The sequence below is a fragment of the Chinchilla lanigera genome, unplaced genomic scaffold (assembly GCF_000276665.1).
Source record: "Chinchilla lanigera isolate Chin_1 unplaced genomic scaffold, ChiLan1.0 scaffold00018, whole genome shotgun sequence".
NCBI lineage: Eukaryota > Metazoa > Chordata > Mammalia > Rodentia > Chinchillidae > Chinchilla > Chinchilla lanigera.
The window spans coordinates 5,257,630-5,266,095 of NW_004955419.1; positions in this window are offsets into that span (position 1 = coordinate 5,257,630).

Below are 8,466 nucleotides of genomic sequence, written 5' to 3' on the forward strand. Positions count from 1 at the left end.
GTGTGTCAACTTGGGGTGTCTAGAAGTTTGTTTAATTGACTCAGCAGGAAGCCAGGGTGCTTACTTTGTGTACATCCTGAGCCTGTGGAAGAGGAAGGCATGGAGATTATGTGAGAGGTACATGGCCCATAGGTGGGGCTAGACTGTTTACAAAGTAAGGGAGGGAAAGAGGCTGCTTGCTGCCATTCCTCCTTTTTGCTCTGGCTGTTTGCTGTTTGGCTGCCATTGCCCCCTTTGCTCTTGTTGTTTTGTTATCTTCTGTGTCAGAGCCATCCAAGTATGGACTGAAACCTCCACAAACTGTAAGCTAAAAAAACCTTTCTTTCCTTCATTTTGGGTGTTGGGTATTTTGTCTCAGAGAGGAGAGAGAAGTAACTAAGACAAGTGGTTTCCTACTTTTTCTGCCTGTTTACTTGCTTGCTCTTCTTGATATTTCCTTTCTTCTGTTGTTCTTGAAATTGTGGTAAGATTTTTCTCTGTCTAGAGCATCTTTTAGTACTCTTTGTAATGCTGGTTTGGCACTCATTAAGTTCTTCAATTGTTCCCTTTTGTGGAAATATTTTATTTCTCCATTGAATTTGAGGGATAATTTGGCAGTGTACATGAGTCTTGGTTGGAAGCTGTTTTGTCTCAGGACATGTAATACTTTGCTCCAAGCTCTTCTTGATTGGATGGTTTGTGCTGAGACGTCTGCTGTGATTTTGATTGGTTTTCCTTTATAGGTGATCTGTTTCTTTTCTCTAGCAGCTTTTAATATTCTGTTCTTTTGCTGGAGTTCTGGGAACTTGTCTATTATATGTGTGGATGTAGTTTTATTTTGGTTGTGGTTGGTTGGCATTCTATATGCCTCATTTACCATCTATCAGGTTCTGTTTCCATACTTGGGAAATTTTCTGCTATTATTTCTGCAAATATTCTTTTTATGTCAGTTGTGTTTCCTCCTGCTATTTTGCTCACTCTATTAGTAGTGCATTATTCCTCTTTGCCTCATGTTTTAGTGGTTGAATTGTTTTTTCCTGGTTCTGTTTTGTTTTTAAGAGATCCTTTCTTTTATGGTCGCTAGCTGCCTTGTTGTCTTCAAAATCCGAAATTCTATCTTCAGCTTCCTTCAACCGGTTTTTGCAGCTTTCAATGGAAGCTTCGATTTCGTGGACCTGTCTTTGTATCTGATTCATGTGTTCTAAGTCATTTCTACATTTTTTCATTTAATGTTCCATCCATTGCCTATGTTCTGCTATTTTCTTATATGTTGCTTCTTCAGAATTTCTGAGCAGTTCTTTCATTATTTTTGTCATTTCATTTTTTGCCTGAGAGATTATTTCTGATCTGATCTCTTCTATGGCCTGATGAAGTCGTTTTTTTTTTTACTTTCATTGCAATCATTTCAGTAATTTCAGGGGTCTGTTTACCAAGTTCTCTTATGTCGATATCTCCTGAACTTGTTCTGAGTGGGGTGGAGTTCTGAGATGGTGTTTTAGTTCTTTGTCTTTTCATGTTTGATCTGAGATGCAGAAAGCTCAGTCTCCCTCTTCCCTGGCAGCTCAGCAAAGGCCTCTAGTGTCCCTAGTTTTCCGGTTGGTCAGGCTTGGCCCTCAATGTCCGCTGACATGCACTGCTTATTTTGGTTTTTTTTTGGCAATTGGTGAAGTGTATCTAGCTCTTCCAGATCTCAGATGCAGACTGTGATGCCAGCTAATGTCAGTCCATCTGATCCAGTGACCCCTTGTAGTTCAGGGCATGCATAGGACCCAGGATCCAGTTGCACTGGTGGCTCAACCTGGACCAGTGGACCAGTGACCCCAGGCAGTTCAGCGTACAGGTAAATGCAGACATGACCTGCAGAGTTGACAGTTTGTGGACTAACTGATTCTGAGTCTCCAGTGAGCACAGGAGTTAGACGTGGGCCACACCAACAGCGCTCACAGACTGCCTGTGTCTGCGACCCTGAGGAGGTAAGGGCACAGGCAAAACCCAAACACAAGCCACAGCTCCTGGTGCCCCAGGTCCAGTACCTCACTCCATGCTGGGCACATGCAGTGAGGGCCAACATGTTAACCCCAGTGAGAGCAGTTTACGGGTTTTCTGAGTGAGGTTCTCCAGTCCGTGCCCAGTGCACAGAGGGTGGAGACTCCTGTCCGGTCTTTTAAAAATTGTTAAATAGCTGGGTATGGTGGTGCATGCCTGTAATCCTAGCACTCAGGAGGCTTAGTTCAAGGCCAGCCTGGGCTAAAAGTGAGCTCAAGGCAAGCCTGAACTGCACAGTGAGAGCTTGTCTTAAAAAGACAAAAAAAAGTTGTTAAGTAGAGAAGATGTGCAAAAGAGACAAAATAATTTTGCAGAATAAAGCTGTACAATGAGAACATGTTTCTCTCCCTATTCAGGAAAACAGATGATAAATATATGTTAATTAAGAAGACATTATATTAATGTAGTAATATATAAACTATCTAATGGAGCACAGTAGAATCCATAAATAGACCTATATAAGTTTTGGAGCTAGAGATATAGCTCAGTGGTGGAACACTTGCCTAGTATGTTAATGACCCTGATTCAATCCCCAGCACTGCCAACAGTCAAGCAAACAAACAAACAAACAAAGAAGACCTTTAGCCCCTTTGAATGAGGCAGGAAAGAAAATTGTGGGAAAATTGTATATTCAAGTATAAGGAAATAAATTCAGATCTGTCCCTTACACCACATATAAAAATAAGTTCCACATGCATTTGAACATGAAAGGGAACAGGAGAATATAGGGGACATATCTGCAATCCCGGGTGTAAAATAATCCTCAGCAAAATAGAAATGGAAGCTCTAAGGGAAAAGACTGTCAGATTTCACCACATAAAAGTGAAAATGTGTGTGTGATAAGTGGTTCTATGAACAAGGTTAAAAGTGAGACAAAAGATTAAGAGAAAATATTAGTATCCGTGCAATACAAAGAACTTCAAGAAATCTACAAGAAAATGAAAAATACTTCAACTTTTGGCAGAGACCATTGTATTTTATGAAAACTTATATTTCCCACCTCCTGCAGTTTGATGTGAACACATGGTTATTTTTGTCTAGAGAAATGCGATTTTAAATGATGTATATGGTTTCTGCATTAAGGCAATGGCAAAACACACATAGTTTGCCAGTCTGTCCTGCAAAGAGGCTATATGGTGGTTGGAATATGCTACAGTCAGTTCTATCAGTGTGGTTTTTCTCTGAGTCACATTCCAAAGAGCACCAGAGTACTCACAGTAGACCTGTAAAGTGAGTCAGAAATAAAGATATTGAGGTGCACAAACTGAACAAGAAATAAAGGGTTAAGCTTTGTGATTTTAGGATTAAGTTGCTGCTGCTAATATTACATGAAAACTGGGAAATGTATGTATGTAGGTAATTTGTGATGGGAGAAATAGAGATGATCAATAAGCATGTTAAAGAATAATAGACTATTTTTGAACAGTATATTGACAAACATAGAGAAGGATGCTGCTATACGGTGCTCTGCATGTGAGGAAAGAGATGCTGCCTCTCACTGTCAATTGGCACAGAAATGCACACAACCGTTTTTGGAAGGCAGTTTGATGGTATGTATCAAATTCTGCCTTTATGTATACCATAAGGCATAGTACCTACCTGAATAATTTATATGTACAAGACATTCATAAAACTTTCTTTGGAATAGAGAGAAAAGAGAAACTAAATGTTCAGCAACAAAGAAATGTTTAAATAAATTATAGTAACTTCATAGTATAAAATATTAAAATACTATGGAGTATTTAAGAACAATAGTGTAGACTGCAGATAGTAGTGACTTGCAACAATCTCTGACAGATCTTGTTGGTTAAAAATTCAAGTTGAAAATAATATATTTATATAGGATCATTTGTAGGCTGTTGGTCTATATTTGCACATGTAAAGGGTATAGCTATGTAAAATGGGCATGTTGTTGGATTCAACAGAGGCTTTTTTAATTTATTTTATAACTTCTGATTGAATTGCACTACTAGGCTATCTTCCAATGTTATATGTAGACTTAGAAAAAAAGAAAATGGAAATAAGGAAGACCAGAAAATACAATTAAAATATTTTAGCATAGTGCCTTCACATCTTCTCTAAGTATCAAATACTGTAGTGATACATAGACACACACAAAACAAAACAGTGCATATGCATGTGAGTGCATGTGTGTGCGCGTGCACACACACACACACACACACACACACACACACACACACACAAACCCATAAGGGAGCAAATATACCTAAGAAATAGGGAAAGAAGGTCATTACTTTTCTGGCCTCTAAAAATCACAGTAGTAGCTCTAAAAAATCTTGCAAGCAAACTAGGATCCTTTAAAGAGATCAAGGAGTGGTTCTTAACCTTGGCTGTTCATCGAAACCACTTAGTATATGTGCTGCTGAAGTGAGCATAGAAATCGCTTAGGAGCTTTAGATATGCTGATACCTGGGTTCCATCCTCAAGATTCTGATTTGATTTGTCTAGGGGGTGACTGGGCAGCAGGATCTTTTTAGAGCTCCCCAGGTGACTCCAAATGTGCAGAGGAGATTGAGAACCACTGCTTAAAGTAGACACTATTACAAAGTTTTAAAATTGGGAGCTGAAAAGGAATAGGGGAATTGATTTGTATGCCTCAAGGACAATGCTATTCAAGGAACACAAGAGACAAAAGCCCTGACTGGAAGTGGTTTATACACTTCTCACTTCTAAACCTCTACTCAGCAGCTCCCCTTGATTGCTACCCTGGAGGATTGGGCTCCTATGGGATAGGGCAAAGCCTCTGAGTTATGGTATCTTCTCTTCCTAAAATTAAAGTTGAATGTAGTTCCTTGAGGGCATCCAGGGGGAACACCAAGAGGTCTCACTCATGACACTGTCCGAAAAGTTTCTGAGCCATCACCACTGAAGAACCTGCCTCTAAGGGACAGGTCCAACCTCAACTTTCATAACGAGGCTCAGGGGAGCGCTTGCTGATGAACTTCTAGGCTCCCTTTCTCTGAGGTTAATTAACCACTTAAGGTGGCCCCTAGTGACCTAATTAGGTGGAGTCCAGAAGTAAAAGTTTTTGTTTTTCTTAGGTGAATTGGGGTAGGTTGGGAATTAAGCCTGAGGCCTCTTAGTACAAGTGAGCCCTCGTTGTCACCTTGGCCACAGTTGATTCCAACATCATCTCTGAGACTTCCCAGGCATACCTATCCCATGGTCTAAAGAAACCTCTCTCAAGAGCAAAAGTGTTTACCACCTGATCAGAACATTGGCTTATGTGACTCAGGACTGCATTGAACAGAACAAGAAGGGACTCTGAGGGAGGTTGGGGATGTCCGTGGTGACATCATCCACACACAGGTTAAAGTCTGGCCTCAGACATCTCCAGTTTCTCTCCATCATGTTTGGGTAGGCCTTTGGGGTTTAGAATTTAGTCATGGTAATTACTTTTCCTTTACCATGACAATCTAGCATTCACTGGTTGACACCTTTTAATCAATTAAAATTACCTGGTGAGAAGTATTTATGCATTCACTAGGGGATGGAAATTATTAGATAGCATTACGGCCAGGGAATGCAAACAGTTTTGAATCCTGCTTTAAGATAGAAGTATTACTTTTCATGAGATTGCTAAGGGAAATGCTGCCCAAGGGACAATACTAAACTGGAAATGAAGTGATAAATGCGGCATTTTATCATTATCTAGGCTTTGAGTCTTGAATCTCCATACAGAGAACTCTGTAAGCTACAGTGTGGTATGAGGTTTGTAAACTAGCTTTAAACTAAGCTCATGCTCTGGATAAACTTTATCTTGGTATGTTCAAATACAAGTCTTTCATTTTATCATGTCAGGCTCTATGAAAACCAAAACAACAGTACTGACTGAATGCTTCCTATGAACCAGGCAATGGTCTAAGTACTTTATATACATAATTCACTTAATCCTCACAATAGTTCTAGTGTATTAAGACCATTTTATGGGTAAAAATATAGGTTTCTAATGTTTTGTAGTACAGTGGGATAACTATGGGTAACAATGGAATATTTCCGTAGAGAACATTTTTAATGTTTCAAGTACAAAAATTTTGTATATATATATATATATGGTATGTCATTTTTTCTAATCTATTACACACTGTATTCATGTATTGAAATGTCACACTATATCCCAGAAATATGTACAATTACTATATGTCAATTAATATATTTGGAAGTCAGCAGAAATATATATATTTGGGGATGTGTTGCAAGAGTGCTTGGCAAATATGCACAAGGCCCTGGGTTAAAAATCTCTAGTATATACACATATATATTTATGTATATATGTTAACAGATGTGCATATATTTAAATATGTATATGTAAACATTTAAAAAAGAAATCAGAGAGAATGATATAAATATTAGAAGCTTTGAGATCAGTAAATGTTGGTTGCCATTAATTCAGAAATAGTTTCATGAAAATATAAAGCCATCAGCTGTGTATGAATTTCTAGCCACGCTTTGGGAAAAGCTAACAGTGTTTATAAGCATTTAAAAATGAAGTGTTAACTGGTGTGGTGGCACATGCTTGTAATTTCAGCACTTTGGAGGCTGAGGCAGGAGAATAGCCATAAGTTTGAGGCCAGTCTGGGCTACATAGTGAGTTCAAGGACAGCCTGAACTATATAGCAAGTCCTTGGCTCAAAAAAATTCTCTGTTGGTATTAAGAGTCATTTTGGAATCACCACATCTATTTGTGTCTCTTATTTCAAGCCACATCAACTTGTTGAGAACAGTCAGATTTTAAATTATAAGTGAAAAAATATGTGTAAAACAAACAAACAAATAAACAAAACTACATATAAAACCAAATAGGGCCCTAATGAATTAAGTACAGAACATGCTCAAGGGCATAGAGCTAGTCAATACTAAAGCCAGGATGCAAGCCCAGGGATTGGGACTTCAGAGGCTTCACCCCTATTCTATGGCTGGATTCTTCTTGTTTAGGAACAGTTTATCTCTTTGCTGGTTAGAAGTGATAATCATGTCCAAGAAATGACCTATTGCCCCACCCACAATAAATGGCAGCCCACTAGTAAAAGCAAAACCCGATCTTTCCCTGGGCATGGTGTTGGAAATTAAGTAGAGATGGGGGAGGTAGTGAGATGGAGAGTTTTAGATTCATTTATCTGGGGCAACATTTTAAAAAACTGTATTAGAATTTTAGCTTGAATCTTTTTCTTTTTGGTGGGAGAGGGTGAACCTTGAGGTTCTTAGTTAACCCCAAGCACCATATAAATCAACAGTGCAATGGTTTGTAGTAAGAAATTCTTTTGAATTTATAAAGGAAATGATTATCCATCTTTACTCTGTTCAATCTAGACTCCACCTGGAGAGTCACACTTAGTTTTTGAAGCCATACATTCTGGGAACTCTAATAAATTGAAGCTTGACTAGAGGAACAATGCCAGAATGGTAGGGAGATACCAAATTTGCTTTATGAGGGGTAGTTTGCAAAGAGGGACATGCATAGAATATAAATAAGCTTTGTTAGAAGAGCAAAATGCTGTGGAAGGTTTGTAGCAATAAAGTAGATGCTTCTTGATGCATTATAAAAAAGACCTAAATATTTGGGAGGAATATTTCATATTCCCTTTCTAAAATTTTATTTTAAAGAGAGTAGTAAATGAGAAAAAGCAAAAAGAGCAATAACAGCATGCCAGCATCACAAACATAAACAAACCAAATCAAGAACATTTAAAGTGAAACAGTTTCAAGACAATATAATATGAATTAACAGTGGTTGTTATATTACATATTTTTATCTTCAACTACATCGCTCAGATTACCACATGTAAGAATGGAAGTTTGTTCAAACCATTATAGAGAATAAGAAAATAATTATTAGATAAAACATAAGAAATAATACAGAATTTCACTATCATATTCCTGTATGAGAAAATTAAATACTGTAAGGATGTACATGCCTTCAATTTTTAATAGTTGTATTGTTTACTAGAAATCTCAAAAATTTTGTGGAACTGACTTACGATATTAAATTTTTTTTTGCAAAGAAATTGTTTTTAAGAATGACCATGGAAATCTGAAAAATAACAGCAATTAGGGACTTTCCCTACATGTTTTAAAAATACACAATTAAGCCATAGCAATAGAAAGGGAATAGGAATAGATGAACATAGCAATGAAACAAAAATACAGATCCAGAAAGAGACAAATGTGTATATAAAATATTTTAAAGAGAACATTTCAAATTATTGATGATAAATGATATTGGAGTACTTGGATATATCTGGATAAAATAAAGTTATGACATTTATCTAGTTCTGAAATATTGAAAATTGAAGAGAATTGCCATGTAGGAGACTACTTTTTTTGAAAGCAAGGCCTTTCTAAATGAATAGATCAACAAACTTGATAACATAATCTTAAGTGAAATAAATCAGACACACAGGTTTAAATATCACATTGTTT